This window comes from Triticum urartu, chromosome 6 (genome assembly GCF_003073215.2).
Source record: "Triticum urartu cultivar G1812 chromosome 6, Tu2.1, whole genome shotgun sequence".
NCBI classification, from domain to species: Eukaryota; Viridiplantae; Streptophyta; class Magnoliopsida; order Poales; family Poaceae; genus Triticum; species Triticum urartu.
The window spans coordinates 118,732,852-118,760,092 of record NC_053027.1 but is presented as its reverse complement, the minus strand read 5'-3'; positions in this window follow the sequence as shown (position 1 = coordinate 118,760,092).

Below are 27,241 nucleotides of genomic sequence, written 5' to 3'. Positions count from 1 at the left end.
AGTGTTACTCTGTTCTCTTGAACTTAATACTCTAGATGCATGCTGGATAGCGGTCGATGTGTGGAGTAATAGTAGTAGATGCAGGCAGGAGTCGGTCTACTTGTCTCGGACGTGATGCCTATATACATGATCATACCTAGATATTCTCATAACTATGCTCAATTCTGTCAATTGCTCAACAATAATTTGTCTACCCACCGTGAATACTTATGCTCTTGAGAGAAGCCACTAGTGAAACCTATGGGCCCCGGGTCTATTTTCCATCATATTAATCTTCCAATACTTAGTTATTTCCTTTGCCATTTATTTTACTTGCATCTTTATCATAAAAATACCAAAAATATTATCTTATCATATCTATCAGATCTCACTCTCGTAAGTGACCGTGTAGGGATTGACAACCCCTTATCGCGTTGGTTGCGAGGATTTATTTGTTTGTATAGGTGCGAGGGACTCGTGCGTGGCCTCCTACTGGATTGATACCTTGGTTCTCAAAAACTGAGGGAAATACTTACGCTACTTTGTTGCATCACCCTTTCCTCTTCAAGGGAAAACCAAAGCAAGTGCTCAAGAGGTAGCAAGAAGGATTTCTGGCGCCGTTGCCGGGGAGGTCTACGCAAAAGTCAACACACCAAGTACCCATCACAAACCCTTATCTCCCGCATTACATTATTTGCCATTTGCCTCTCGTTTTCCTCTCCCCCACTTCACCCTTGCCGTTTTATTCGCCTCTTTCCCGTTTGCTTTGATGTCTTACTTGGCTTGTTTGCTCGTTTGGTTGGTATAGTTGTTTATTTATTACTAAACAGAGAACCTAAGATCTATGGATCCTCATCCGCTTGCTAATCTTTTTAAGGGATCCAATTATGATGAGCAAATTGCTAGTGAGTTTTGTGCACTAGATTATCTTTATGAAGTTTTTCTTGAAATTCGTGAATCTGAAAACTGTGATGAAGTACTTTATGGAGTGATTCACGATGGATCTTTGAATAAAAAGCATGATTGCAATGATTTTATTATAAATTCTATTATGTAAATTTTGCTAATAATATGCAAAGCCCTAAGCTTGGGGATGCTAGTTTTGCTATGTCATCTACTTGTTGCAATGATCATGATTGGGGTGATTCTTCTTATGATCTTGAAAATTTATTTAAGCCCCATGATGAATATGAGATTGATAATAGTGTTTGCAATATTATTGAAAGTGGGTTTGGAAGAGTGTCAACTCTAGATCCCACATATTTGGATAATGTTCAATCTTATGAAGTTTTTGATAAAAGTGGGTTTGAAGAGGTCATGACTTTAGTTAATGTTAATCCCACTATTTTGAAAGAGTGTCAACTTTGCATGCATGTGGATCATGTTTAAAATATTTTATGTGATAGCTATTTTGTTGAATTTGCTTATGATACCACATGTAATTATTATGAGATAGGAAAATATGGTGGTAGAAATTTTCATGTTACTAAATTACCTCTCATTATGTCGAGATTGCTATTGTTTCTTTCCGCTTCCTTGCATATGCTAGTTTTTGCTTGCCTTAATAATTTGTTTACCTATAATTTGCCTATGCATAGGAAGTATATTAGACTTATATGTGTTTCTCACGTGTTTTATGATGCTCTCTTTGTACTTCAATTCTTGTCTTTCATGTGAGCACCGTTGAAATCTTATGCCTAGCTATAAGGCTTTAAAGAAAAGCGCTTATTGGGAGACAACCCAATATTTTTCATTTCTGTTATTTAATAAATAATTTATCTAGCCTCTGTTTTGGTTGTGTTTTTTGTGTTTAATTAGTGTTTGTGCCAAGTAGAACCGTTGGGAAGACTTGGGGAAAGTCTTTTTAATCTTGCTGGAAAAAACAGAAACTTTAGCGCTCACGAGAATTGCTGCCATTTTTATTTGGAAAGTGCTATTTAGTTAATTCTTTTTTCATATGATTAATAGATAAATTCCTCAAGTCCATCAATTTACTTTAGAATGTTTGGGGTTCCAGATCTTGCGTTAGCTACAGATTACTACAGACTGTTCTGTTTTTCGTGTGTTGTTTGCTTATTTTAATGAATCTATGGCTAGTAAAATAGTTTATAAACCATAGAGAAGTTGGAGTACAGTAGGTTTAACACCAATATAAATAAAGAATGAGTTCATTACAGTACCTTGAAGTGGTGTTTTGTTTTCTTTCGCTAACGGAGCTCACGAGATTTTCTACTTTAAGTTTTGTGTTGTGAAGTTTTCAAGTTTTGGGTGAAAGATTTCATGGATTATGGAAGAAGGAGTGGCAAAAGCCTAAGCTTGGGGATTCCCATGGCACCCCAATATAATCTAAGGATACCTAAAAGCCAAAGCTTGGGGATGCCCCAGAAGGCATCCCCTCTTTCGTCTACTTCCATCGGTAACTTTACTTGGAGCTATATTTTTATTCACCACTTGATATGTGTTTTGCTTGGAGCATCTTGTATGATTTGAGTCTTTGATTTTTAGTTTACCACAATCATCCTTGCTGTACACACCTTTTGATAGAGACACACATGATTCGGAAATTATTAGAATACTCTATGTGCTTCACTTATATCTTTTGAGTTATATAGTTTTTGCTCTAGTGCTTCACTTATATCTTTTAGAGCACAGTGGTGGATTTGTTTTATAGAAACTATTATTCTCTCATGCTTCACTTAGATTATTTTGAGAGTCTTAAATAGCATGGTAATTTACTTAAATAATCCTAATATGCTAGGTATTCAAGACTAGTAAAAACTTTCTTATGAGTGTGTTGAATACTAGGAGAAGTTTGATGCTTGATGATTGTTTTGACACATGGAGGTAGTGATATCAAAGTTGTGCGAAATGAGTAGTTGTGAATTTGAAAAATACTTGTATTGAAGTTTTCAAGTCCCGTAGCATGCATGTATGGTAAACGTTATGTAACAAATTTTAAACATGAGGTGTTCTTTGATTGTCCTCCTTATGAGTGGCGGTCGGGGACGAGTGATAGTCTTTTCCTACCAATCTATTCCCCTAGGACCAAGCGCGTAGTGCTTGGTTTTGATGACTTGTAGATTTTTGCAATAAGTATGTGAGTTCTTTATGACTAATGTTGAGCCCATGGATTATACGCACTCTCACCTTTCCATCATTGCTAGCCTCTTCGGTACCGTGCATTGCCCTTTCTCACATTAAGAGTTGGTGCAAACTTCGCCGGTGCATCCAAACCCCGTGATATGATACGCTCTTTCACACATAAACCTCCTTATATCTTCCTCAAAACAGCCACCATACCTACCTATTATGGCATTCCCATAGCCATTCCGAGATATATTGCCATGCAACTTTCCACCGTTCCGTTTATCATGACACATTCATCATTGTCATATTGCTTTGCATGATCATATAGTTGACATAGTATTTGTGGCAAAGACACCATTCATAATCCTTTCATACATGCCACTCTTGGTTCATTGCATATCCCGGTACACCACCGGAGGCATTCATATAGAGTCATACTTTGTTCTAGTATCAAGTTGTAATCATTGAGTTGTAAATAAATAGAAGTGTGATGATCATCATTTTCTAGAGCATTGTCCCAAGTGAGGAAAAATAAAAAATAAAAAAATAGAAAGGCCATTAAAAAATAGAGAAGGCCCAAAAATGAGAGAAAAAGAGAGAAGGGACAATGTTACTATCCTTTTTACCACACTTGTGCTTCAAAGTAACACCATAATCTTCATGATAGAGAGTCTTTTGTTTTGTCACTTTAATATACTAGTGGGCACTTTTCATTATAGAACTTGGCTTGTATATTCCAACAATGGGCTTCCTCAAATGCCCTATGTCTTCGTGAGCAAGCAAGTTGGATGCACGCCCACTTAGTTTCTTTTGTTGAGCTTTCATATATTTATAGCTCTAGTGCATCCGTTGCATGGCAATCCATACTCCTTGCATTAACATCAATTGATGGGCATCTCCATAGCCCATTGATTAGCCTCATTGATGTGAGACTTTCTCCCTTTTTGTCTTCTCCACATAACCCCCATCATTATATTCTATTCCACCCATAGTGCTATATCCATGGCTCACGCTCATGTATTGCGTGAAGGTTGAAAAAGTTTGAGATTACTAAAGTATGAAACAATTGCTTGGCTTGTCATCGGGGTTGTGCATGATGAGAGCATTCTTGTGTGACGAAAATGGAGCATGACTAAACTATATGATTTTGTAGGGATGAACTTTCTTTGGCCATGTTATTTTGAGAGGACATAATTTCTTAGTTAGTATGCTTGAAGTATTATTATTTTTATGTCAATATTGAACTTTTATCTTGAATCTTTCGGATCTGAATATTCATACCACAATTAAGAAGAATTACATTGAAATTATGCCAAGTAGCATTCCACATCAAAAATTCTGTTTTTATCATTTACCTACTCGAGGACGAGCAGGAATTAAGCTTGGGGATGCTTGATATGTCTCCAACGTATCTATAATTTTTGATTGTTCCATGCTATATTATCTACTGTTTTGGACATTATTGGGCTTTATTATACACTTTTATATTATTTTTGGGACTAACCTATTAACCGGAGGCCCAGCCCAGATTTGTTGTTTTTTGCCTATTTCAGAGTTTCGCAAAAAAAGAATATCAAACGGAGTCCAAACGGAATGAAACCTTCGGGAACGTGATTTTCGGAACGAACGTGATCCACAGGACTTGGACCCTACGTCAAGACATCAACTAGGAGGCCATGAGGTAGGGGGCGCGCCTACCCCCCTGGGCACGCCCTCCACCCTCGTGGGCCCCATGTTGCTCCATCGACGTACTCCTTCCTCCTATATATACCTACGTACCCCCAAACTACCAGATACGGAGCCAAAACCCTAATTCCACCGCCGTAACTTTCTGTATCCACGAGATCCCATCTTGGGGCCTGTTTTGGAGCTCCGCCGGAGGAGGCATCAATCATGGAGGGCGTCTACATCAACACCATAGCCTCTCCGATGAAGTGTGAGTAGTTTACCTCAGACCTTCGGGTCCATAGTTATTAGCTAGATGGCTTCTTCTCTCTTTTTGATCTCAATACAAAGTTCTCCCCCTCTCTTGTGGAGATCTATTCGATGTAATCTTCTTTTGCGGTGTGTTTGTTGAGACCGATGAATTGTGGGTTTATGATCAAGTTTATCTATGAACAATATTTGAATCTTCTATGAATTCTTTTATGTATGATTGGTTATCTTTGCAAGTCTCTTTGAATTATCAGTTTGGTTTGGCCTACTAGATTGATCTTTCTTGCAATGGGAGAAGTGCTTAGCTTTGGGTTCAATCTTGCGGTGTCCTTTCCCAGTGACAGTAGGGGCAGCAAGGCACGTATTGTATTGTTGCCATCGAGGATAACAAGATGGAGTTTATATCATATTGCATGAGTTTATCCCTCTACATCATGTCATCTTGCTTAAAGCGTTACTCTGTTCTCTTGAACTTAATACTCTAGATGCATGCTGGATAGCGGTCGATGTGTGGAGTAATAGTAGTAGATGCAGGCAGGAGTCGGTCCACTTGTCTCGGACGTGATGCCTATATACATGATCATACCTAGATATTCTCATAATTATGCTCAATTCTGTCAATTGCTCAACAGTAATTTGTCTACCCACCGTGAATATTTATGCTCTTGAGAGAAGCTACTAGTGAAACCTATGGCCCCCGGGTCTATTTTCCATCATATTAATCTTCCAATACTTAGTTATTTCCTTTGCCATTTATTTTACTTTGCATCTTTATCATAAAAATACCAAAAATATTATCCTATCATATCTATCAAATCTCACTCTCGTAAGTGATCGTGTAGGGATTGACAACCCCTTATCGCGTTGGTCGTGAGGATTTATTTGTTTGTGTAGGTGTGAGGGACTCGTGTGTGGCCTCCTACTGGATTGATACCTTGGTTCTCAAAAACTGAGGGAAATACTTATGCTACTTTGCTGCATCACACTTTCCTCTTCAAGGGAAAACCAACGCAAGTGCTCAAGAGGTAGCAGCCTGCCAAAGGCTTTGGTGGTGACGCCGTCTTGGGCTCCATGGTGACCTCCGTCCTGCTGTCCTGCTGGTCTTGGTCTTGTTGCACCGATATGGAAACCTTTGCCTGATGCCTCAGGACTCCTTGCCTGTGCTTGCCTCTTTAGCACCAAAGAGGAAACGAGGACACTGCATGCTGGCACCCGCCTGGTGCCCGCCTGGCTTCAGTCGTCATGGCTTGCGTCAGCAAACCTCGCGAGGTGTCCTTTGCCTTGATCTCTCCGCCCCTTGCGAGCCAGCCTGATTAGGCCACCCCTGAGGAGGTCTTCGTCATCCGCCTCGCAAGGCTTGGCCCCTCGCGAGGGTCTTGAGTGTTTGCTGGTGAAGATGGGTCGTACAGGGCCGCCGGGGGAGCCACACCGCGGGCCGCAGGTAGGCAAGTCTGGGGACCCCCGTTCCCAGAACGCCGATAGTAGCCCCCGGGCCCAATGCGCGCTCGGGCTTGGATTCGAGGCGAAGCCAAAGGGCAAGTGCGGAGTGCCGCGGGCCCCAATAGCATGCAGCCGTGGTTGGCGCGTGGCGACTGATTGGACGTGGGCATCTCCGCTTCCGCACGCAGCCTTGATATCCGCCTGGCTAGGCGGCCACGGCGTCCTACACAGTTATTTCCCCCTTGCTGGCAACGCACTCCTCGACTCCTCCGCTTCTTCGAACCTCAGCCTCCTCTCCATCTGACCTAAGCTCAGTCCTCTCCATCGCCATGGCGCCGAACCGGATGGAGAAAGGGAAGAAGCCCCTGTCCTTAGCCAGCCCGCCTTTGTCCATCGAGCCCGCCATCGGCCGATCACGGGTGCTCAATGAGGAGGCCATGGACAAGGTCCGCCTTGCACTCGCCACCAGCTTCAACGAATGGGGAGGAACGGCGGCCTGGCCTGCGTCCCAAGCTTCTGTCGATAGGACAGCCACCGAGGTCCAGTTCTTCATCGATGCCCTGTGGGCTAGTCTGGTGCCCCCCTTCTCCGCCTTCTTCAACGTCGTGCTCTCTCATTACCAGATTCATCTGCTGCACCTAGATCCCCAATCTGTAGCCCTTCTCATCGTCTTTTCCTTTGACTGCGAGGCCATGGTGGGCATCGCCCCCTCCGTGGCCCTTCTGTGCCATTTCTTCTCGTTGCACCTGACCGACCCCCGGCAATGCTCGGGGTGCCTGAGCTTCTAGGCCATGGCGGCGATGGCCGGATCGGGGATTGACTTTGAACTCCCGCCGCCTGCGAGCGGGTTTCAGACGCGGTGGGTGTATGTGGATGTCGGAGTGCTCAGCCCTTTACTCTTGCCTCCGTCTGCGCCCGCCGTCCCCAGCTCTGGCTAGGCTCACGAGAAGCTTGCGAGCCCCCGCCTCGCCTTCGTCTGGTTCCGGTTGAGGAGGTTGAAAGACATTGGCTTGACCATGCCCATGGTGATGAAGGAGTTCCTCCGACGCCGCGTCACCCCACTCCAGCGCCATGCCTAGCCGATGTGGGCCCTATCTGTCGGCCCGGATTGCATGAGGCTTCAGGAGTCAGAGCTTCCGCTCGGGGCATGAAGAACTGTGCTCGAGGTCCTGGCGGGCGACCCCTCGCCAGCCGATATGCCTCCGGAGGGTTCTCTTTTGTATTGTTGCTCAAACAGGGTGGAGTTCATGTGGAAGATGCCCCCCTTTGGAGAATGGGGGCTGCGTCCAGTTGGCCTTGATGGGCCCCGCGAGAACCCCGTCACTATGGTTCCCCTCCTTGTCGCCGGTGCCGAACTTGCCCCAAGAGTGGACGCAGGGGGCAAGCACCACCGGAGGCTGGAGACATGGGTGCCGAGGCGTCAAAGCCGCCTGTGGTTCCTGAGGCGTCATCTTCGGGGGCCCGTAACTCTCCCCCTGGGGTGGCAGTTGAGGGGGCGACGCAATCCGCTGCTCCTGAGGTCGAAGCTCCTGAGGCCTGTGGAGGTCGTCGCGAGGCGGAACTCGATGGCTCTCCCCAGCTTGGCGCTCCTGAGGCCACCTCCTCGGGCGCCTCACCAGTCGCGCCCTACGCTGGTCGCCACGTCCAATGCTTCGATCGACTCCATGTGAACTTCGATGCGCTCTGCAAAAGGAAGGGGTCCCCAAGTTGCAGCAGTGGCGCCTTCCGGCCATTGAAGCAGAGGAAGTACATCGCCATAGATGAGTAAGTACCTTATCTTTGTAATTTCTCGGGTGTTGCTTCCCTTCCTGACGGTGGCTCTTCAGGTCTCCTTCCACTAAAGTCGAGAAGCCTCTTGTGAAGCAACCTCCTCCTGCCTTGAGTCTTCTGCTGGCCTTGAGCGCCCCAAGCCAGCATGCTATCCCTGGCGCAAGGTCGGCTGGAGAGGCAGATACGTTGGCTTGGTGCCTCGAACCCGCGCTCCTGCTGTCTCATCTTTGTGGCATCGTCGGGGGTGCGACGATGTGCCAAGGGCTCCTCCTCTAGTTGTAGACGGCAGCTGGATGGCTTCGGTCTTGGTTCCTTTTTCGGGTAGTGAGCCTCAACCCAACCGAGCTCCTGCCGAAGCTCAGTCGGCGACCGGGGGTACGGCAGCCCCCGGCCCCCTGCGAAAAGGGAGTGAGCCGCTTCGGTTCCCGTCGGCAGCCCCCGCCGTGGAGGACGAGATCGGCCACGCTCTCATGTCTGCGCACGAACAGAGTGTCGTCCGCCACGAGCTCTTTCCGGAGGCGATGGGCGCGATGAACTGGCTTGGCGGAGAGCTCGTGGATGTAGACGCGCACCTCGAGGCCGAGGGTCTTTGGCTGATGGAGGAGCGGCACAAACTGAAGGTGGCCATCAACCTCGGGCAACACCAGCGCGAGCTTGACAACACGAAGGACAAGCGTCTCTTGCGACCTCGCGAGAGGCCTGCGCTCGAGTCTTGGAAGAAGCCCGGGATGCCGATTGTCGCTGCGAGATCGCAGAGAAACGCGCGTGGGATCTCCAGTCTTGAACCCTCTTGATCATACATGGGGGCTCTGGTCGTATCCGAACCATATCTTAAACCCTCTTGATCATACATATACATCCTCATATATTGCATCATATATTGCATCATACGTTGCATCATCATTACATCATCATAGCATATATCATATGTGCATGGATATACCGGCGTTCATTAACCCGGCTTGACTTTCAACGGCAAGTTGTTTATACATGATCACTTATAATCCGGCGCTTATTAACCAGGTCTGGTTTTGACTATAAGTCGCCAGTGTTATATATGGATAATCCGGTGTTTATCACAACCCGGTACAGTTTTATCATAAACCGGCACAATATGGAAGGAGTTATCAGTACTCATGATTAGGGTTATCACCCTTGCTACAAAAGTTGGTCAACCAACATTGTGATTCAATGTCACAGAAACAGGTTGAATAAAGCATGATTATAAATCACCGACGTTTATTAACCCGGCCTGGCTTTCGACTATAAGTCGCCAGTATGATGATAAATTATCCGGTGTTTATTAAACCGGCCTGGCTTGGGACTATAAGTCGCCAGTATATATCTGGATTGCGCCATTGGAATCATGCGCTCATAAATCATTGGATTATATTATTCAAATCTTCAAATAGCCAAACATGGCTGGATTTTTATTATTATTATGGTTATCAATAACCAGTATTATGATTAAGGTTTTCAAAGTCGCTTCAGTGCGATGGTTATTATTTATCAATGGATATGATTTATTAAACAAAGGAATAGTCCCAAGTCACTGCAGGCTTACGACCCGACACTTGGGGGCTACATTATTCAAGTTGAGATTACATCAAAATATGCAAGTCTCATGTCGCTGCAAGCATGCACCATGACACTTGGGGGCTAATGCAAAGTCATTTTGACTGGACTTATTGAAGATCCGACTCATCACATCATAATGAGCCGGGCCTTGGGGGCTACCAATTGCTCCTATCAATGATTCAAGGTACATAAGTCTTAATCCGTTATATTCAAGGGTCCACCGCTCAGTTGGTAAAACATAAAGCTCTTAACCTTGTGGACATGGGTTCAAGCCCCATGGTGGAGTTACATCATATGATGTTAATTTCAATGAAGCATGATTATATTTATAAAGTCCCTGCTCATTATTGCATAATGACCCGGCCCTTGGGGGCTACACTGGTTGAAGTTTTGTGAGCATCAGGCAATTACAAGTCCCAGGTTGCTGCAAGCATGACAACCCGACACTTGGAGGCTACATAATATGGAGTATTCAGTTTTTACTAAGTGACTGGGGTGAACAACATGGCTTTCTTATTAAGTGGCAGTATTTATATTGAAGCAAGTCTTAAGCCATCACTTTGTTCTGCTCAAGACTTGGGGGCTACAGGTAATATGAATATAAGGGAGAAAAATCTTCAAATTCTCAGTTTTGAATAAACCAGATTGACCCGGTGTCTGCAACAATCATAATCCGGTGTCATCAATAATCATGAACCGGCGTTGGCAACAACCATGAACCAGCGTTGGCAACAATCATGACCCAGAATTATCAGTTTTTATAACCCGCCGATTGGGGAAATTACAGCTTCGCAAGTCCTACATTTTCAAGCTGGCTGAATATCAATTGAATATTTGAAGACCAATATTTTTGTCAAGTCAGAGCATTGAAGGCCGACTCAAATGGATTCTTTATTTACAACATTTATCTTACAAGCAAATTGATTATGAAGCTGATCTATTGACTCGGATTTTCTAGAAGAAGGAAATGACAAGGACTTAAGGATGATCAACATAAGTTTACCATGGATAAATCCAAGCTAAACTTGGGGGCTAATGTCGGGGATATACCCCGCGGCGTAACCCGGCCGGAAGTATAACCCGGCCGGACTTGGCGATTCACCGGCGACCCGCACTGGCCAGACGGTTTACAAGCAACCTGACTGAACATTATGATTCACTAGTAACCCGGCGGGCGAGACAGACAGATGACAAGGCCAAAGGCCCAGAAGGCCGGTTTATGTTAATGGTGGTCCGGTTTAAGAGGAAAGGTGTAAGGAATATTTCCCTTACAAGGAGTCAAGATCTGGACTTGTATCCGGTTTGTATTAGAAGATAGACTAGTCCTAATCCTAATAGACTCCACATGTAACCTTCCCCTTCAACATATATAAGGAAGGGCAGGGCTCCCCAAAGAGGGACAAGAAACAAGAAACAATCTTAGGGCTAGACATAACTAGGAGCGCCGGTTTACGACGACTCCCTCATGAGCATAATGAGACCTAGCCACAAACAGCATGTAGGGCTATTCCGGATGATGTTTCCCGGGGCCCGAAGCTGTCTAAATCCTTGTCTTGCGTGTTGCGTCTCTCGATTCCGATCAACCCCTTCAAGCTACCGCATAGATGCGTTGGCCTCACGACTAAGTCCTCGCACTAGGACATCTGCCATGACAATTCCATGACAAGGGGGGAGATGATTAGATTAGAAAGAAAAAAAGGAAAAAAGACAACCAAAGGATGAAGTGGGAGCACGGATGGGAGCATCGGGAGGGAGCAGGCAAGCCGGATCCGTGGCTGCACTCCCGCGTCGTCCCTTGATGGTGCGGTGGCGGCAATCCTGCGCCCCAATCAGGGATGGAACTAGGACTGGGCATTCGGTTAGACCGAACTGAACGGTTCGGTGCTTCGGTTTGTCCTTAAATTCGGTTTCCTAGATTTACTAACCGTTCGGTCCTACAAATAAGCAGTAACCGAGACTACGGTGCACCGACAATTCGGTTCGGTATTTTGTTATAACCGAAGAGCACTGAAATCAGGATAAGCATTGGTTACGAAGCACAAATCAGGATTTAATCCATCAGAAAGAAAAATAAATCGAGAGTCAAAAAAGAGTGAGCAACAACCAGACATTGTTGTTGGAATCCTCAGGTATAACTGCTGGCTGTGATGGTTGAAGCCATGACGTCATCGGCCGCCGTCGCTTGGAAGCCAGGGGCGCCGCGTCGCCGTTGTATGGGAGCCATGCGCACAGCCGCCGCCGTCTCGTGGGAGCCAGGGGCGCCGCGCCGCTGTCGTGTGGGAGCCATGCGCACGGACGCCGCCGTCTCGTGGGAGCCATGGCCCACGGCTGCCCCGCACCGAGTGGGAGGCATGTGCATCTTCAGCTGCCGCTGTGTGGGAACTTGGCCGCTGCGGCCGCCATCGAGTGGGAGCCATGGCAGAGCAAGCAAATGGATGCGGTGGTGCTGCGTGAAGATTAAAGCTCGTTTGGGGATAAGGTGTGGGCGTGTGGCGTTGCGTTGCCTGGGTTGAGAAAAAGGCTAGAAAAGCTGCATATGGATTGGGCTATTGGGCTTTGTTATGACGAGCTTCATACAATATTTCGGTCAGTTCGGGAATTCGGTCAACCTGGTCCCATGACCGAATGCACCGAAGTAATCTCGATTTTTGAATTTTGCCAACCGAACAAACAACCGCTGGTTCGGTCCTCGGGTTTTTCGGCTTCTGTTGGGGATATTACTACTGGAGGTAAACCGACCTTATGTAGCCGATTGACTCCTTGAAGATTAGAAGCCCATAAAGATGCAAGGATGATGGCGCTTCATGGAGGCCCAAGGCCCAAAGGCGGGTTAAGGCCTGTAAATGTAAACCGGCTTAGTCATGTAACTTGTATTGTAAGATAGGAAGGATAGAGACCGAACTGGATACATTTATGATCTGGCTCGGGACTCTGTAAACCAGCGGGCGTCAACCTATGTATATAAAGGGACGACCCGGCAGCGGTTTAGAGGGGACAACAACTCGAGAGCCAGACAAAGCGGATTCGCTCCCTGGCCTTTGAAACCCTAGCAATACCAATCACAACTAGACATAGGCTTTTACCTTCCTCGAAGGGGCCGAACTAGTATAAAATTCCCCGTGTCCCTTGTCCGGTTTAACCCCTTAAGCTAACCCGTAGCGATGGCTCCATGACTAAGTCCTTTCACAAGTACATCTGCCGTGACAAACCCATGATAGTTGGCGCCCACCGTGGGGCTATCGCACGATGGTTTTGAGTTCTTGAAGGGCAGCTTCGATGGACTTAAGGGATACGCTGTGGGCCGGATGACGAAGAGTCGTCGTGTCAAGCTCTACATCGACAATGCAGGATGGGGTCCCGAGGCCGATTCAATCGAATACGGGTACCGGGTCCCCTTTGGTGGGATTCACGTCTTCATCGGCAAGATCGGCAAACCGGCCCCCGAGCCGGACATCTACACCGACATCATCGAAACGGCTCGGCGTGCAAGTTCTTCGCCGGTTCAGCCCGAGGCAAGGCATGTTTTCGTAGGTGTCGTCCATGGATCGAGATACGAGGATGGACCGGTGTCCGATGGAGAAACCGTAGTCTGCTCTGATGACGAGTCTTCTGGAGAGACCGAATCGCTTTACCAGTTGCAGGATGGCCGGATTGAGGGAGGATCCGAGGGCAACAGTATTCCGGATTCCCCGGTCTGCCAAACCGGGCCACTATCTTCATGGCCGGCACACAATCGGCGCCTCATTCATCTACCGACGCAGCAATGCTCTCCGGTTCAACGACGGCCACACCAGCACGGGCAGGAAGCTCGGTGCCACCTCCGACCCAAGTCTTGTCTGATTTGTTCGATGCTCTGGCAACGTTGATGTCCGCGGAGGTGGATGCAGCAGCCAGGGATCAACACAATGCGGAGATTGCAAAAGTGAAAGATCAGATAGCCCAGGCTAAAGCAGACCTGGCAACAGAGAATGCCAGGATGGCTACGGAGCGGGCTGAATTGGAAGCACAGGCCTATCGGATTAGACTGGATCAGAATGCTTCAGAGGAAGTCATGAGAAGAAGGTATCGATCATGTCTCCCGTCGGTTTATGAGCCGCAGAATCTTTTCAACACACCAGGTGCAGGAGCTGGTAACCAACCCACACTAAACCGGGCGGCGGCGCCGGGAGCAGGAGCGCCGGTTCAGCCATGCACGACGGACCTGCCTCGCTAGAACAACGTTGTGCAATCGACGCCGCCCGGGCATTATTCCAACCCGTTGGACAACATTGTGGCCGCCGCTTCACGCCTGGCGGCCCTCCCAACCTACGACGAGTCACTGGTTGCAGTGGAAGCACGTCGGGCCAGGGATCTCCTTCAAACAACGCTAAATCAACAGCAGGCGTATTCACACAGTCGTGAGAGGATCCATTCCACTCCCCGTCCAAGCCAGAGTTATAGCAGACACGCGGAGGACGAATCGGCCGTGTCCAGTAGCGCACGTCGCCGAAATTCACCACGGGGGAACAACCCGGCCGGGGGAGGTGCTAATGCGCAAGATGTTGTGGACCATGGCCGCGCACGTCGGGAGGCCGAGTTGACAGCTCGACACGGAGCACGACAGCATACTCCGGTTCACCCCACGGCCTCCATGGAGCCAGGGATGATGTTCAGTTCCTTAGGGGTGCCGTGTTTGACTCCCGCTTTATGTAATGTGAGACTGCCCAAGGATTTCAAGGGACCTCGTAAGGTACCAAATTACACCGCCTATTTGCAACCAGAGGCGTGGGTGGAAAGCTATGAGATGGCAATGGAGATGTTAGATGTGGATGAGGCAGTGTGTGCTAAATATTTCACCATGATGTTGGGAGGAACAGCTCGCACTTGGCTGAAGAGCTTGCCAACCAACTCTGTTGGATCATGGGAAGAATTGAAGCATCGGTTTATCCAGAACTTCAAGGATACGTGTAAGCAGCCGATGTCAATCGTAGATCTGGCCGCTTGTGTCCAAGAGGAAGGGGAGTCCACGACCCATTGGGTCAAACGAGTCTCAGCAATTTTGCATTCATTAGATCGTATCAATGCAGACACGGCAGTGTTAACATTAGAGGGCAATTGTCGTTTCAAACCGTTAAAACAGAAGTTGGGAAGGCTCAAACGTCACTGCAATGACATGTCAACACTCATGGCCGCTTTGGTTAAATACACCGATTCAGATAATACCAAGGATCCGGATTCAGAGGAGGACAAACCGGAGAAAGGTAAGAAGAATGGCAATGCCAAAGGTCAGCAACATAATCCGGCAGGCCATGGAAGCGGTGGTAAGCGCAAGGCCGATAGTAGCTTGGACTTTGTTGCAAATACCAGCGCGGAGGAGAATGGCCAGCGCCGTAAGGGCAAGCAGCCCCAGAGGGGTGGAGGTTCAGGCAACAATTTGGAGCGCCTGTTAAATCAGCCCTGTCCAAGGCATGGATCGAAGGAGAAGCCAGTGTCACATCTTTGGAAAGATTGCTATATCATGCGGGACTTCAAGAATTCCAATATGTTCTAATATGACAACGGCCCGCCCGACGGTTCAGGAGGAGGTTTCCACGGGCCGGGTTACGGAGGTGGTGGTTCCAGTTCAGGGTTTCCAGGCAACCAAACCGGACACGTCAATCAAGGACACCAAGGCAACCAGGGAGATTACAACCATTAGGGGAGTCAGCAGCAGCAGCAGCATTCGGGTTATCAGAGCAATCCCAATCAGCTGAACAGCGGGCAATATCATGTCTTCACTACTAGTTTGTGCAAACATGATCAGAAGCTTCACAAAAGGGCAGTCAACTCTGTTGAGCCGGCAGTACCTCAGTATCTACGCTGGTCTAAGCAACCTATTTTGTGGAGTAGAGATGATCACCCGCCCCGGGTTGATAATCCAGGTCATTTGGCCTTGGTGGTAGCCCCTCAAGTCAGGGGATACAAGTTCACTAAAGTGCTCATGGATGGGGGAAGTGGTATCAATATTTTGTATTATGATACATTCCGCCATATGGGGTTGACAGATAAGGATCTTAAACCGTCAAATACGGTCTTTCATGGTGTGGTGCCTGGTAAGTCTGCATATCCTATTGGTAAGATAGCTTTGGAGGTAGCTTTTGGAGATGACTACGATTCAAGGTCAGAAACATTGACATTTGAGGTGGTAAAGATCAAAATTCCGTACCACACCTTGTTTGGGCGGTCGGTTTATGCTAAGTTTATGGCAAGGCCATGTTATGTTTATCTACAGCTTAAAATGCCAGGTCATAAAGGGACTATCACAGTACATGGAAGTAGAAAGATTGCTTTGGAGTGCGAAGAAGGCGATGCGGCTTATGCGGAGTCGGTTTGTGCCACGGAGGAGTTAAAATTCTATAAGGAGCAAGTTGAACCAGCAGACATGACCTCTTTAAAAAAGCCAACTACGGAACATGATCTAGCGTTGAAGTTCAAATCGGCTACAGACACTAAGATGGTTGACTTTGTTCCTGGCGATTCATCCAAACAGTTCAGCATCAGCGCTAACCTGGATCCCAAATAGGAAAGCGTGCTCATCGAGTTCATCCGTGAGAATCGGGACATCTTCGCATGGAAACCTTCTGACATGCCAGGTGTACCGAGGGAACTCACTGAGCACACACTCAACATTGATCCTAAGTTCAAACCGGTCCGGCAGTTCCTCCGCTGTTTCAACGAGGAGAGACGCAAGGCTATAGGTGAAGAGATAGCCCGTCTGTTGGCTGCTGGGTTTATTGTCGAAGTTTTTCATCCAGAGTGGTTAGCCAATCCGGTGCTGGTTCTTAAGAAAAACGGCACTTGGCGCATGTGTGTGGACTACACGGATTTAAACAAAGCTTGCCCTGCAGACCCCTTTGCTCTCCCTCGCATTGATCAGATAATTGATGCTACGGCGGGTTGTGACCATTTGTGTTTTCTGGATGCTTACTCTAGTTATCATCAGACCAAAATGGCGGTTAAGGACCAGGAGAAAACAGCCTTCATAACTCCCTTTGGAGCCTTCTACTATGTTTCTATGCCCTTTAGACTCAAGAGTGCCCAGGCGACTTACCAGCGATGTGTTCAGAATTGCATTCATAAACAAATTGGGCGCAATGTTCATGTGTATGTGGATGATATTGTGGTCAAATCCAGAAAGGAGGAGACATTGATAGATGATCTACGGGAAACCTTTGACAATCTCCGGGTTTACAAGATGATGCTCAATCCAGAGAAGTGTGTTTTCGGTGTCCCGGCAGGCAAGATCTTAGGCTTTCTAGTTTCAAACAGAGGCATTGAGGCTAATCTGGAAAAGATTGCAGCAATTACATCCTTGGCTAAACCAGCGTGTATTAACAATGTTCAACGTCTGGCCGGCCGGATTACAGCCTTGAGCCGGTTTATCAGCCGCCTTGGAGAGAAGGCCATCCCCTTATATCATATGCTCAAGAAAATAGATAACTTTGTCTGGAGTGAGGCAGCTGATAAGGCATTTGAGGATCTGAAGAGGCACCTAGCTGAACCGCCCGTGTTGGCAGCGCCGATCGATAAAGAGCCATTATCATTATATGTGGCTGCTAATGCCTGAGCTGTTAGCGTAGCCATTGTGGTAGAGCGCAAGGAGTCTGGCAAGGAGTATCCGGTTCAACGGCCGGTTTACTATATCAGTGAGGTGCTCATTGAGTCAAAACAGAGGTATCCACATTGGCAGAAACTGGTGTATGGGGTGTTTATGGCAAGCCGGAAGCTTAAACAGTATTTTCAGGGCCATCCCATCACAGTGGTCAGTTCAGCTCCTCTGGGCGACATCATTCAAAACAGAGAGGCAACTGGCCGGGTTGCCAAGTGGGCCATTGAGCTTGGACCTCATGGGCTCAAATATATACCCCGCATGGCGATCAAGTCCCAGGCACTCATGGATTTCATCAACGATTGGACGGAGTTACAGGCACCTGAAGAGAAACCAGATAATACATATTGGACTATTCATTTTGATGGATCCAGACAGTTGGAGGGCTCGGGGACTGGAGTCGTATTAACTTCCCCACGAGGTGACAAGTTTTGTTATGTCCTCCGTTTAATGTTCACTTGTACTAACAATGCAGCTGAATATGAGGCTTTACTCCACAGGCTTCGAATGGCTAAAGAGATGAATTTGAGCCGGTTTAAGTGCTTCGGCGATTCAGATCTAGTGGCCCAGCAGGTGTCTGGTACTTGGGATTCTAAAGACCCACTCATGGCTGCATATCGGCGAGAGGTGGACGCAATGGCTGGTCACTTTAAAGGTTATCAGGTGGACCATATAGACCGGCGGAAGAATGAAGCGGCGGACGCTTTAAGTCGTCTTGGTTCCCAACGTAAACCGGTTCCGCCCAATGTCTTTCTTGATGTGTTGCACAATCCGTCAGTCAAAATACCAACTGAAGAAGATTTGGCTATTCCTGATCCGGAGGCTTAGTTGGTGGCAGCTCTGCATGCCATACCGGATTGGACGATCCCATATCTGGATTACATGAACCGGGGCGAGTTACTAGATGAGGAAACGTTGGCTCGATAGATAATCCGACGTTCCAAGTCCATGACCATACTCAACGGGGAGTTACATCGTTACAGTGTTTCAGGAGTAATTCAGCGCTGTGTTTCTCCTCAAGAAGGTCATGAGATTTTGCGAGAAATCCATGAAGGGGATTGTGGTCACCACGCCGGTTCAAAGTCGTTGGTTGCCAAAGCTTTTCGCCACGGTTTTTACTGGTTGACGGCGCATGCTAATGCAGAGGATTTAGTCAAGAGATGTGATGGATGTCAAAAATTTGCCCTCCGTGCGCACGTTCCGGCTCAAGAGTTGTGGATGATTCCAATTACGTGGCCGTTTGCAACTTGGGGGCTTGATATGGTTGGACCCTTCAAGCGCTCTAAGGACAAGAAGACCCACCTGTTAGTAGCAGTTGATAAATTCACTAAATGGGTGGAGGCAGAGCCAGTCAGCAAGTGTGATGCAGCCACGGCAGTTCAATTCATCAAAAAGGTGATATTCCGGTTTGGTTTTCCACATAGTATTATAACATATAATGGCACTAATCTGTCAAAAGGGGAGATGGAAGAATTCTGTCAACGTGAGCACATCCGGCTTGATCTAGCATCAGTGGCTCACCCCCAATCTAATGGTCAAGCGGAAAGGGCAAATCAAGAAATTCTAAGGGGTATCAAACCAAGGCTTATGGTTCCCTTAAAGCGGACGCCGGGTTGTTGGGTTGAGGAGCTACCTTCTGTGTTATGGAGCATCAACACCACACCCAATAGGTCTACAGGTTACACACCTTTCTTCATGGTTTATGGAGCGGAGGCAGTTCTTCCTAGTGACATCCGTCACGATTCGCCCCGTGTTGCAGCTTATGTTGAAGCTGATAATGAGAAGGCACGTCAGGATTCTCTGGACCTGTTGGATGAAGAGCGTGATCTTGCAGCAGCCTGTTCGGTGATTTATCAACAAGATCTTCGACGTTATCACAGCCGCCAGGTTAAAACTAGAACCTTTCAAGAAGGTGATTTGGTGCTCCGGCTCATCCAGGATCAGACTGATATGCACAAGTTATCCCCCCCTTGGGAAGGACCCTTTGTGGTCAGCAAAAATCTGCACAACGGACCTTACTACCTCATTGATGTTCGAGAGCATGAAGACTCACGTCAATCGGAGGAGGAGACAAAGCGGCCATGGAACATAGCTCTCCTTCGGCCTTACTATACTTGAAGTCATAGGCTCTTCATCTGTACATATTTATGACAGTGTATATATCATATAATAAACCGGAGCCTCTGTTATAAGCGGGGTATCTGTTCTTTCTTATATCATGTGTGTGCTCTTACAAGTTAACTAACAAAGCAGAGTCTTTGTTAAACCGGCTTTAGCAGCTGCATAGAGATAAATAAAATCACTAGGGGACTTGGTCATGTTTGAACCACAGCTACACCTCTTGATAGGCATTTCAGCCACACAAGGAAAAAATTGTGGAGCCAAAGAGAGTGTTGTACACAGTACAGACTCAAACATAGGCACACATTGAGCATCGCTCACAAAGTTACTTGGGGTCTCTTTTTTGCAAAGCAACAAAGATTTTGAAAGGACCCTCGTAATTGGCTATCAAGCCACGGCTTGGAAGCCTGGTGTATTCACCTAAAAACCCGGGTTAGCCTACCTTCATCAAGTAAGCCACTCCTATCCAGGTAATCCTGGTATGACCCATCGAATGTTTGACAAGTCAATCTTTTACAGACCCTGAACTTGTCACAGTTAAAATGATGATTGGTTAATTGGAGGCCCATCTTAAAAGGCTTTGTTAAATGGTTTAACTCAGAGGCCTGGCAGCCCATGAAAAGCCTCGATTTGGAGCCTGGCAGCTTGTAAAAAGCCTCGCATATTTTCCTATTTGAATTTTGTTTATTGAAAATCATAAGTATTTTTTATTAAACCAGCGTCCTTGACCCGGCTTGCTTTTCAACTACCAGTTGTTGGCACATGATCAATTATAAACCGGTGTTCATTGACCCGGTCTGGTTTGACTAAATCACCAGTGTTATAAAGAAAATCCGGTAGTTATACCCGTCCGGTTTAATATATAGACCAGCATTATGAAGATGAAATTATCAAACGTTCCGGATTGGTATTAACACCTTTGTCGTATACACATTTGGTCAATCACTGAGGTATGTTTTATACATTACTTTTTGTACAAACACTTGATTATTCATTTAAGTACTATATACTTCTTGGATATTATGACGCGTCTAGCGGTAAACCGCTAGACGCTTTTAAATTTTTGTACCCAGGCAGGCAAGTCATCATAGGCTATGCATAAAATATATCCCGAAGGGCGGCACAGATTGTCACAAAACGTTACAAAACATGCTCGATGGCATGGCAGATAAATAGAGTTTCAGCTATCCTATTACATGAAGCTTCAAAGAGGCTCAAACAGTGCCATTGTTTTTCACAGTAGCCATATAAACCGGCAACCGGATCAGGACTCTTCATCACGACGGTTTGACGGTTGCGGATTAGTTGATGTAGGCACTTCTTCATCCCTCCCCAGCCGCTGGAAATCAGCCGTTGACCAATCGATTCCGGTTAAAGCTTGGAACACTGCTTCCTCATGGATAAGATCAGAAGGGTTAATATCAGGGGCGTAAGTGTGCTTACGAATCGGAGGCACAAGTTCTTCGACTTCATGTATGTCGGCCGGCTGTCTTTTCCCTTCTGTATCATAAAACGGTTGAAAATGGGACAAATCGGTATCCTCAGCCAACTTGTTGGCCACTGACCGCATCTGTTTGGTCAGTCGCCAAAGATCATCATTGTCAAAGTTTGAACTGTCTTCTTTAACGCCTGGATATCCTTTAATGATATCCTCCGCTTCAAGGTCTAGAATCCAGGCCTTGGCTCGAATAAGGGCGGTTAATGCTCCTGCTCTGGCAGCGGCTCTCTTCAACTCGGCAATACGCGCTGGTAACATGCCCAGCTTCTCAAGGGTCTCCTTAATCAAAGTTGGAGCTGGTTTGTTATAAGCCGCCATACTAATGGCCCGCTGAGACCCAGAGTATAGCTGCTCAACCAATGTATATGCCGCTTTGAGCTTCATCCGCATATCTGCACCAAGATGAGTGATCCGAGTGCCTGCCAAAGATTTTATCAACATTTTGGTCAGTTTTAAGATTCATTGAATGGCGCAACATACATAAGCAGACACTTACCAAAGATAGCAGAGGTCATAGCATTGATTTGACGCTTCAAATCGGCTAGTTCTTCAACCACTGGTTTCAGGGCTGCCTCGGCGTCTACAGCTCTTTTGGTTAAACCGGCTTTTTCGGTTTCCCATTCAGCACGATCTTGGTTGAAGGATTCTTTCAGCTTTTCCATTCCGGCCAGGGCCTGGGTCAGCTCCTCTTTGGCTTTTGCAGCTTCGGCTTGTTGAGACTTCACATTTTCTTGCAAGTCAGAGTTTTGGGCATCTTTGCTTCTCAATTCAGCCTGCAACATTGAAGGTATATTCAACAAACAACATATTTATGCACTAAGTATAAAGCATCTAACAAGTTATCCACTTCATACTTGGGGGCTAATGCCTATTTGCTCTCAAATACTACACTCTATACAAGTCTCCAGAACAATGCAAGCATTATCCTTGACACTTGGGGGCTAATGTACGTCTATTCTAAAAAACGGTTGTGTGGATTAAAAACCGGATTAACTTGCCAAGTTAAACCGGCCTTTGGGGGCTATGCTGCAGAAAGTTATCTAATTTTTTCAAAGATGAGTCTTATCTATTATTGGCGACACGCCTTTGCAAGGATCAATGATGGGATGCTTGAAGTATTACAAAGACCCGGTTTGTGATTAACAATCATAAAACGACCCTTGGGGGCTATTTGGGATAATGTTTCAGCTATAAATCAATATACAAAGGTAGAAGAATTTACCTCATATCGCTCTTTCATCAAGTTCACCAAACCGGCTTCGTAATCCCGGTTTGAGTGCAGACGGTTCAAGAAGCCGGAGTGAAGCTCATCAGCGTTAAGATGAGCATAGTTTGATAAGTCGCTGCTCCATTTACCTTTATCCCTGGCAATTTGCTCTTATTTGGCACTATGCTGAGCTAAAATGACGGGATGGCCAGGAGAGTTGTGGCCTATTCCGGTAATAATAACATCATCACCTTGGCCTTCAAGATTTTTGATGGATGATGATGGAATTTCAGTGTCTTTCATTGGACTAGCCCGGTTTGGTTCAGCCGGTTCAGTATCAGGTGCGGCAGGCTCAGCATCTGTTGGTTCGTTGGTATGTTGGCCTTCAAGGGGCGGATCATCAAAAGTAGCTTCAGGATGGGGGCCTTCTGGTTCATCAGTCTATTCCGGTTCACCTCTTGGTTCTTCTTCTTCGATGACAGGGTCTTCTGGTGGATTGGTGACCCGAGCTTTCTTGCTGGGTCTGGCTTTGGCCCTGCAAACAGAATAAAAAAGGATTTATGGCGCATTGAAAGGAAAGGTTTTTTACAACTCACCCGGCCACAGTTTTCAAAGGGGGGAGTTGAGTTGCTGTCGATTCACCAGAAGAGGAAGGAGGTGTCACCTGATAATTTGAATCAGACGGATTAAGAGGCTGTCTGAAATAACCTGCCTTGGGGTAAGAATGGTCAGAAGTAGGAGAGACCTCAGACCGGCGCTTCCGAACCGGAGTGTTAGGTAAACCGGCAGAAGTGACCTGTTGGCCACTGTGCCGGGTTGTCCGGCGAGCTTCATGCTGTTGAGTCTTCAAAATAAATGTTGGATCCAAGTGAGCAAGAGGATGAGAAAAGCTTACTTTCCGGATTGCTTGGCAAGTTTTTTGTGTTGGCATAGAGTCTGAACCAGAGGAAAGGGTAATTACCTCTACGTCATCAGCTTGACTAGCTTCTGCCTCCTCCTGAGGAAGATCATTGTTAACAAGATGCATAAAAAGAGAGCCAAGTGAGTCAAGTTCTACCTCAACTTCTGGATCATCAGTATCATCATCAAGCTCCATATTAATCCGGTCAGCCGTTTTCCACTTTGACGTCCGTTTTACGGCTTTGGTCTTTGGGCGGGATGGCTTGACCGCTTTGTCTCCAGTTGGCTTTGCCGCTTTCTCTATGGATTTTCGTTTCCAGAAGGGGTCATCACCCTATATATATAAAGAAGAAGGGTTACATATTGTATAAGTTAAAGATATTAGAGATGAAGATGAAGTGTAATGCTTACAGCAGACGGTTTGTTCTTGGCATAGAAGGGACTCAGACCAGTTTGACTACAGACCAGTTCCGATTCATTCAGAATCTTCTTTACACCTTCAGTAACTTCTTCCTCAGATAATTGGATGTTGCAATGGTGTTGAGGGTCGTCAACCTCACCGGTATATTCGCACATTAAACCGGGACGCCGGCTTAGCGGCAAGATACTCCAGGATATCCAACAGCGCACAAAATCCACGCCTGTTAAACCGTTTGCCATAAAGGCCCGGAGCTTGGTGAGTTGAGGGGCGTATTTCGCCCTTTCTGAAGAGCTCAGATGTTGTGGCATTGGGTGAGTATTGGATAGTCTATGATCACGAAAGCCGGGGAGGGGATTTTCATCCTCAGGCGAAGTGTCTCTGCAATAAAACCATGTTTGGTTCCATTCCTTTGGGTGGCTATGATGTTTGGCATGAGGAAATTCCACTTCCTTCCGCTTTTGAATCGATACACCACCAAGCTCTGTGTTCGGGCCATTTACAAACTCTGTGCGCCAGTTTAAGTGAAAGAAATCCCGGAACAGTTCGGCAGTTGGTTCTTCTTGTAAATATACTTCACAGAAGACCTGGAAGTTGCATAAGTTGGAAACTGAGTTGGGACCAATATCTTGTGGGTGCAGTTGGAAGCTGGCAAGCACATCTCGATAAAACTTTGACCCTGGCGGTTTGAAACCACAGCCTATATGGTCAACAAAGACCACCACCTCGCCCTGTCTTAGGGTTGGAGGATTTTCTGTTCCTGGTACTCGCCATTTGATCTCAGTTTTCTTAGGCAGAGAGCCGATGCCAACCATCTCATTCAACTGAGCCTCAGTAACCCGGGAACGAGCCCAGTTGCAGGCAGTGAATTGTTTGGCCATTGCAAAGCAAACAAACTGAAAATGAAAGGCCGGTTTATAAATTATGTATGATTACATACAAGAGACAAGGAAGTAAGAAACATACTGATATGTGAAATGGTACAACCCGGACACTAATGCAATAAGAGAAAGGGTATACTAGCACGGGATTGCTCAGACATTGTTAAACCGGAGCATACTTATGAAGGTAAAATGCTCCTCCAGTTTATCAGAGGGCTAATGGCATAGACTGTTATACAAGGTCAAACCGCCTATATTGGTGCGAGGAGAAACGGATCTCACAGTAACAGATAAAACTTTCGGATCTAAGATAAGACAGAAAAACAAAAATAATTGGATCTTGAAGGGGTGCAGAACTAAAGCAATTTATGACAGACTAGATCAGTTCTTTGCACATAAGGATTTGTGGTGACCATGGTAGATTAGCTACGGCAAGAGATGCGTCAAGCATGAAGTATCCATCTACGTACTAAAGGAAGAAAGGGAAGAACAGCACTGATGAACTTCGGAAGAACTACGAAAAACGTCGAAACCCTAGAACAGATCTGTGGCGAAAAAAGTGGAGAACTTACCGGAGCTGGTGAGGAAGCGGAAAGGCGCCGCAGTATTCTGGTGCGTTCAGGGTGATGTAGCGGCCAGGGTCGGAGCAGAGGCGACGGTCGACGGTGGCGGCGGAGCTCCAGAGGCTGAGCGGCGCGAGGAAGACGACGCGAAGAGGCACGGGGAAAAAGTGAAAATGACCCTCAGTCCTATTTATAAGGCGAAGCGATAAAATGGCAAGCACGGGAATCGAGGAGCCCAAAAAATGGATAAGTTAATAAATGTGTCGCCTTGATGACTGAATATATATTAAATGAAGGTAATCTCCGACATCAACGGATGGATGACATCAGGGCGGTTTATCATAATTTTGAAGTATGACGTCATGGCGGTTTACAAGATCAAACGTGAAGATATGAGAAGATTTTTCTAAGTGTGGAAGATTGACATGAACAAGTTCAAACCAATCTAGGGCCTAATGTTGGGGATATTACTACTGGAGGTAAACCGGCCTTATGTAGCCGATTGACTCCTTGAAGATTAGAAGCCCATAAAGATGCAAGGATGATGACGCTTCATGGAGGCCTAAGGCCCAAAGGCGGGTTAAGGCCTGTATAAACCGGCTTAGTCATGTAACTTGTATTGTAAGATAGGAAGGATAGAGACCGAACTAGATACGTTTATGATCCGGCTCGGGACTCTGTAAACCGGCGGGCGTCAACCTATGTATATAAAGGGACGACCCGACAGCGGTTTAGAGGGGACAACAACTCGAGAGCCAGACAAAGCGGATTCGCTCCTTGGCCTTTGAAACCCTAGCAATACCAATCACAACTAGACGTAGGCTTTTACCTTCCTCGAAGGGGCCGAACTAGTATAAAATTCCCCGTGTCCCTTGTCTGGTTTAACCCCTTAAGCTAACCCGTAGCGATGGGTCCATGACTAAGTCCTTTCACAAGGACATCTGCCATGACAAACCCACGACAGCTTCGGTTCAGGTTATTTCGGCTCCGGTGTTCGGTCCTCGGTTTTTTTGCCCACCCCTAGATGGAACGAAGAAGTGACGCGGGGAGGCTGGTGGTCGAAGAGGTAGAGAACAAGTGGTGGGCGGGGAGGCAGGCGGTGGTGGTGAAGACGAGAGGCAGAGGAGAGGAGTTGAGGCCGGTGGGGATGATTTTTCTCGGTCGAGACTCGAGAGGCGGGATCGGGTCAGGACTCGGGAGCAAGAAAGGTTGGGGTGAGGGACTTGTGAACGTGCGCACGTGGTCACTGTTGTTTCTGGTTTTGGTGAGGGTGTGAGAGCGTGGACATCGCTGGTGCCTGGTGGCAGCACAGTGTAATTGATACCGTGGCGGGATGAGGTTGCTAAACACTATTTTGTTTTAGCGTGAGACTGTACGGGGATCAATAGATGGATAGGATTTTGTTTGGATCCCCGCACTTCGTGTTTTTATAGGAGTAGTATATAGGTGATGTGTAAGTTTCACTAGCAAAAGAGCCCGTGCGTTGCAACGGGAGAAAAAACAACACATGCTCTTAACCCAATATCCATCACTCAAAACCACAATAGGTCCACATCCTTTATTTTAGCGGAGCATCAAATTTGTATTGCCGCTTATCCTTCTCACCCTTGTCGACGGTAGCCTCAGTGTTCACACAAATTAATGTGTGTTTGAATGTGGTTAATCCTAAGGCATCTCTCTCTCCCCCTCTCCCCCCTCTCTCTCTCTCGCTCTCTCTCGCCCTCGCAACGAGAAATCTGTTATTTTTCCTTTGCGAGGCTTTTCAGAGGTGTGCATGCGTGGTTATCGATATTTTTGTTCGTCTTTATATGATTTTAGTTGGTGTTTATTTGTAATCCGGATCGCCATGGTACGAAAGAAAAATTGATCATGCTCTCTCGCGATGAGAAATCTGTTGTTTTTCCCTTGTGAGGTTTTTCACAGGTGTGCGTGTGTGGTTATCGATGTTTTCTTTCGTCTCTATATGGTTCTAGTGGGTGTTTATTTGCAATCCGGGCTGCCGCCAATATGATGAAAAACGGACCGTGTGCTACATATTATAATTTTGCTTTCAAAATAATATTTAGAAAATATTTAACAGGTAAAAATAACATCATATTCAAAATGTACACATTTCTAATCAAATTTTATATATAAAATATTAAAATCGGAGTAAAGGTTTAAAAGATATAATAATTTAGAAAATCATTTGTTTCACTTAAATATGATCCGCAGGTGAATTACCTAAAAAGTAAAGG